This window comes from Engystomops pustulosus, chromosome 6 (assembly GCF_040894005.1).
Source record: "Engystomops pustulosus chromosome 6, aEngPut4.maternal, whole genome shotgun sequence".
In the NCBI taxonomy this organism is placed as follows: domain Eukaryota; kingdom Metazoa; phylum Chordata; class Amphibia; order Anura; family Leptodactylidae; genus Engystomops; species Engystomops pustulosus.
Genome location: NC_092416.1, coordinates 8082789 through 8089529, shown reverse-complemented (window position 1 = coordinate 8089529; position 6741 = coordinate 8082789).

Genomic DNA, 6741 nt, shown 5'->3' with positions numbered 1-6741 from the left:
TGAGACGTTCCACCAGGAGTCGTAGTAATACTGCTCCTGCTCCCCCTGAGTCTGGTGTGAGGCGGCGCGTCAAGAACCTGGATGTCCATGATGGTGCGGGTGACAGCGGTCCTTCCGGGGCTGGAACTATGAAGCGGAGTGCTCACAGAGGTAAGGCTGACCATGCGGGGGGAGGCTGGGCGGTGCAGGGGCCCCGGGAGTCTTTGTCCACCTATGCCTCCCGGGTCCAGAGCCACCTCTGTGAGTACGAAGAGGCGACCAAGACCATCAGGAGGCTCCGGGAGGAGCTGCGATGTGCCCGCGCCAGGGCGAACACGGCGCCAAAGAAGCGCAAGACGGAGGTTAAAGGAGAGATTAATCACCTAAAGGCAGAGATTGACAAGCTGACAAAAAGAAAGACCTTTATTTGTGATAACAGCGGACCATTTAAGGAAAAACTGATTAATGATGACCGATTTGCTCAGATGGCTGATAACAGAGAGCAAAGGCTGATGGGGTTGCAGCCTGCAAGCCAGGTGGAGGAGGAGGAGGATGATGATGATGATGACGATCAGCAGGACACACCTGGCGGCCTGCAGGAAGATCAGCAGGCCTCGTGCAGTGGGCCCCCTGCAGGACAGCCAGCAGTAACACCTCGCTCGGGGGAGGACAGTGACACCGGCAGCCAGGGAGGGGCGCTCATGGCGGAGATCCGGCTGCTCGAGTCCCCAGTGCGCATGGAAAACTTTTCTTTTGGCGATGAACTCCCAGAGGAAGCCGCTGGGGGGAGCAGCCGGAGGAAGGCGAAGAAGACCAGGCCAAAGCAGCAAGAAGAGGTACGTTTCATCTTTACCCCCCTCCCTGTAAACCCCCCCGGGCAAAGCGCAGGGTCAGCTCACTGTGCAAGCCCTGCTACCCAAACCCCCCCGAGTTCTGCTGTGGACCCGGTGCAAAGGTGCAGGGAGATTACAGGTGTGACATCTGATGTGGCGATGGGCTCCGTCTCTGTTTGTGGTAACAGTGGGGGAGCAGGGGAGGCATCGGCCGCAAGGCCGGACAGTCAGGGCGGCTCGGCAGTGGCGATAACATCAAAATCCAGTGCTGTGGTGCGTCCCCCGCTGGGAGGGGGGGACAGCCCGGCACTGGTGGCAGCTTCCGGTGCCTCGGCGCCTCTTCATGCTGTTGCTGCTGATCACTTGGTTATGGAGCGGCGGCAGTGTGGAGGGGTCGCTGAGGCTGAGGGCTCCGGACCTCCCAGACAAAAAGTGTTATTCTGTGTTGGTGTTGGGGATAATTTGAATTCTGTGGAAATTGAAGATCAGCGGCGCCTCACACCGGCTAAGGAGCAGCGGCGAATGTTACCAAGCCCCAGGAGAAGTAAAATAACATCTGCTACCGATGATGCGGAGGGCACAAGTGTGACAAGAGTTGTGGTCCCCTCTGGGCGATGCGCTGCGGGGGGACCCCCGTCCCTTGTGCCTGAAGATGCGGAGGTGGTCATGTCCCCTGATGTTGGTGCTGGTCCAGCCAGTGTGAGTGGAGTCAGTAATGTTGTGGTGGATAATGTGAATGGTGTGAGTGGTGCTGAATCTTTTCCAGCTTTGGGGGTGGGTGATGGAGGGACTGGTGGTGTGAGTGGCGTGGCTGAGTGTAACATGCAGGTGGGTAGTGTTAATGTGGTGGGTGCAGGGGTTGGTCCGGTTGCTCCCCCAGTGGCGGCCCCTATTAAGAGCTATGCCAGTGTCGCTGCTGGGGGAAGTAGGGTTCCATCATCCTCGTCTCTGGGCTCTGGGGACGGCTTTTTGCAACGGCGCCTCCTGCAGGCCTTACAGAAGGGAGAAAGGACGATCAATGTAGCGGGGCAGGAGGTTGATTTGTCATTTTGGATAGAGAGGCACGGCCTGTCTGCCTTCCGAGAGCAAAGAGGCAGGGAGACATCATGGTCGCTCCCGACAACCGGGCCGGGTGCTAACCGTAGGAATGTGGTCCGTCTTCGGTGGCGTGGCAGTGATGTGTGTCCCCCTCGGGCACGGGTAGTTGAGCTGCTGCTGAAGATGGACTTCAAGGCGGCTGACATCTTTGCCTTGATCCATCCCTATGGTACATCTGAGTTTGATGTCAGCTTTGTTCGGCCGGAGGGGCTTGAGCTCTTCTGGTCCAACTATGAGCTGAGATACAACGAGCCCGAGTGGCGGGACTTTGCTGTGCAAGCAGTGTCCCGCCAGAGCGAACTCAAGAAAGTGACCGTTCTTACCCGTAACGAATCACTATCTTGCTTTGACATCATGACCTGGATGAATCGTTATGGAGAGGTACTGGGAGTACCCGAGAAAAATCGTGATGAGTATGGTATCTGGTCAGGGGCCTGGACCTTCATGGTGAAGTTGAGGCGTTCAGGTAACTCAGTCGCCCACATCCCTTCATCAGCCTTCCTGGGGAGGGATCGGATCCTGATCTTCTACCGGGGGCAGCCTAAGCTGTGTCACAGGTGCGGTGACCCCACACATTTCAGCGCAAACTGCACCGTGCAGAAGTGTGCGTTGTGTGGGGGTGTCGGCCATCTCGCTGCATCCTGTACAGGGCAGATTAGGTGTAACCTGTGTGGTGATCTCGGTCACCCGTACAGTCGTTGTCCTCTTTCCTTCGCTAATGCGGGCTCAGCCTCAGCGGATGAAAGCCATGAGGCTGAATCTGCTGGGGAGGGGACTAGCAGAGGTGGAGGAATGGAGGGGCCAGGGAAGAAAGACAGGAAAAAGACGCCTGCCCAGCTAAGGCGTCTAGAGAAGCGTCAACAGGAGAGAGAGCGGGGGGAGTCTCGGGCTACTCGGACAACCTCTGGCGCTCTCCTGGAGACCACACCTGTCGCTGAGGCCCCAGGGGATGATGTACTGGATGAGGAGGTCAGGAGGATCGAGAGAGAGGAAGGTGCCACGTCCTCAGACTCCTCCCATTATGAGAGTATGGATGAGGATAATAGGGCGTGGCTAGAGGAAAAGCGTAAGCGTGGCGCCAAAAAGAAGAAAAAGGGTAAAAAGAAGGGAGGTGTAAGATCTTCTCCCTCCCTGACTAAGGTACCCAAGGAAGGTGCAACCAACCCCCCGCTGGTCGAACTTTCAAATCGATTCCTGGCCCTGGATGGAGCCTCTCCTGCCGATGGAGGGGCTGAGGGTGAAGGGCCAGAGGTGGCGGAGCCTGCAGGGGGTGCCGAGTCTCCCCCTGGGGAGTCAGGGTCCTCAGGAGGGGAGACTGGCCCAGAGTCTGGAGACGAGGATGAGGGGGCAGGTCCTGAATCTGCCCCTGAAGCATCAGAGGTGCGGGAGATGGACACCACAATATGTCTAAAAAGGGGGTGTTCATTTCCCGAGGGTGGTGGTAAGATGGGTAAAAAGAAAGCCGTCTAACTCAATCACTCATGATGGCGGCACCCACTCCGTTGACGCTGGCGTCCATTAATGTCGCCAGCATTAAGTCTGATGCGGCTAGATTTGCGGCCTTTGATTTTCTCGGCCGTGTTGAAGCCGACATTTTATTTTTGCAGGAGACCAGGCTGCCAGATTTGGCGGCCGTGTTTAAAGCTAAGAGGGAATGGAGACACGGGCCTTCCTATTGGTCTCTTGCGGCCGAGCCGTATAGCGGAGTGGCGGTCCTTTTTACCGCACCGGTAGAATGCCGACGAGTTATTGAGTTAGAAATGGGGAGGTGCCTGATCCTGGATGTCCTCATGAAGGGACAAGAACTTCGTCTTATTAACATCTATGGTCCCCAGTCCAAGTGGGACAGGAAGTGTCTCTTTATGAGGATCAAGCCCTACCTTTTTACAAGTCGGCAGGTGGTCTTTGGAGGGGACTTCAATGCTGTCACGAGGTCCCAGGATAGGGGAGGTTCCAGAGACAAGCTGACTTATGATAGCGTCGCTCTTAATAGCATAGCTAGTGAGGCTCGCCTGGTGGATGTCCACATCCGGCACACCCCAGGCCACGCGGGGTTCACCTATTATAGGGGTAGCTGCAGGTCTAGAATAGACAGGTTTTATTTAAAGGAGGAAGCCATCTCTTCAGCAGTGTCCGTTGTTGAGGTGGAGTTCTCCGACCACTGTTTAATTTTGTTTTCTCTGAATGTTACAGAGACCCCCCGGATGGGAAGAGGCTACTGGAAGCTCAATTCGTCTCTCCTGGAGGAAGCGGAGATAAGACAATCCTTTGAGGACTTTCTTCAGAGCCAGGTACCATTGCTGGGCCTTTGTAGCAGTAAGTCAGAGTGGTGGGAGATGCTCAAGAAAAGGGTGGCGAGATTCTTCCGCCAGCTCTCGAGCCTCAGGAGCCTGGACAGGTACCGTCTGTATCAGGGCCTGAGGAGGAAACTCGAGCATCTCGTCTCGACTGGAGGTAGTCGTGAAGACATCTCCAGAGTGAAATCCTTGCTGGAGAGGTGTCAGTACGATAGACACGCATCTTTGGTTTTTGAGAGGGATTACGGGAAATACCGCTCGCCCGACCCTTACAGAAACTGCAAGATGTCAGTGAATGGTAAAGTTGTCACGGGACTGGTTGACAGTACGGGATCCCTGAAAAGGTCCAGATCAGGGATCCTGGAGGTCGTCAGATCCTTCTACTCGCACCTCTTGGGCAGGAAGGATCTAGATCGGGATGTGATGTCGGCTTTCCTGGCTGAAACTGTCCCTGAGCCAGGAGTAGACCCCTCTCTTGATGTTTTGACAGAGATGATCAGGGAAGAGGAAGTCAGCCGGGCGATTGAAGGGCTCGCCCTCAAGAAATCGCCAGGCCCGGATGGCTTAACATCTGAGTTTTATAAGACCTTTAAGGACGCCTTGGTTCCCCTCTTGACTGAGGTATATAATGAGTGTCTTTCCTCGGGCGCTCTGCCGAAGTCAATGAGGAGGTCTGCCCTGATCATCCTGTCAAAGGGTAAGGACCGATCTCGTATTGAGAACTGGCGTCCCATAGCACTTCTCAATACGGACAGAAAGGTTTTGGCAAAGGTGCTGTTTAATCGGCTGGTGCAGTTTGCGCCCCGGCTCCTTTCGGGGACCCAGCACTGCTCTGTTCCAGGCCGCAGTACATTTAGTGCTGTGCTTTGTGTCCGGGAGGCAGTGGAGCAGGGCAGGGCTGGTAACTGGAAGGGGTACTTGCTGTCCTTGGATCAGGCAAAAGCGTTTGATCGGGTTAACCACGAGTACCTCTGGTCTGTCCTTCTGAGGTATGGCCTGCCGGGTGGGTTTGTCAATTGGCTTAAGGTTTTGTACGCAGGGGCAGAGAGTTTCCCGCTTGTGAACGGTTGGATTGGCCGCTCTTTTGAGGTCGGGTCTGGTGTTCGCCAGGGTTGTCCTCTGAGCCCACTTTTATACGTGTTCGCGATTGACCCATTCCTTAGGAGGGTTGATCGTGGGCCGTTGGTGGGAGTCGGGATGGATCGGGCAGCACCGGAAGCCACTCTAAGGGTGGTAGCATATGCTGATGATGTCACCGTTTTCGTGTCCTCGGGAGGGGAGGCACAATGGGTGATGTCAGAGGTTGACCGCTACTCAGAGGTTTCTGGGTCCAAGATCAACCGGGATAAGTGTGAGAGTCTCTGGCTGGGAGAGGGGGATCAAGGCTTTGATCTCCCGGACACTCTTCCAGGGCCCCAGGACTCCGCCAAAGTTCTCGGCATCGAATTCGGCCAGGGGGATTACCCCATGCAAAACTGGGATGGCAGGCTTAAGATCGCCGCTCAGAAGGTGGACCAATGGAAGGGTTGGTCTTTGACCCTCAGAGAAAGGGTTAATCTGATCAAAACTTACCTGCTCCCGTTACTGATTTATCTGGGCAGTGTGTGCATGTTGCCAGAACCCCTCTGGACTCGGGTCTACAGTCTGTTCTTCCAGCTGTTATGGGGGAATAGGCTGAACCTTATCAAGAGGGAGGTTACTTACCGCACGAGGAGACAAGGAGGGTTGTGTATGGTCAACCCTGTGGTGTTCCTAGTGAATACCTTTCTTAAGATCAATGTAGCAAACCTCTGGAAAGAGAGGGCTCCTCCGTGGGTATACTCCTGCAGGGGATGGTTTCGGCCTTTCTTCCAGGAATGGGAGACAGGAGGGCAAGTGAAGGATCTCCGTACACCACATGGGCATCTTCCGGCTTACGCTACCCCGGTTCTGAAGGTGATTCGCCGGTGGGGTCTGGGAATGTGGGAGATCAGGACCATGTCGAGGAAAGTCCTTGACAAGAGGGTTCTGTTGACCCATTTCCAGAAGCCTCTGGCCCTCAGGGATTGCCCAAGTCGGGATCTTGGGGTGGGTTTGAGTTTATTGAATTCCATCAGGATCCCCTTGAAGTTTTGGGACGTGACTTGGCGCTGCCTCCATGGAAAGCTGTGTGTGAGGGACAATCTGAAGTGTAGGAGCTCTGAGGAAAGGGGTTGTCCCCGGGAGGAGTGCGGTGGTCTGCTGGAGAGCATGGACCACTTCCTGCTTCAGTGCCCCTATAACACAGAGGTGTACAACCGGGTGGGCGCTTCCATCCATTGGCCCGGGTTGGCCGGTCTCTCCTATGCGGAGTGGGCCTATGGAGCATTCAGAGGCCTGGGTGGCCGGGACCGCTGCACGTTATTCCTAGTTAGCCTAGTGGTCAGGTACCACACGTGGAACGCACGGTGTTTAGTATCGACGCAGCGTAAAATCCTCCCGGTGGATGAGGTGGTTAGGAACATTCTGGGTGACCTGGTGAAGGTGCGCTCTCTGGAGTATGAGAGGCTGGGCAC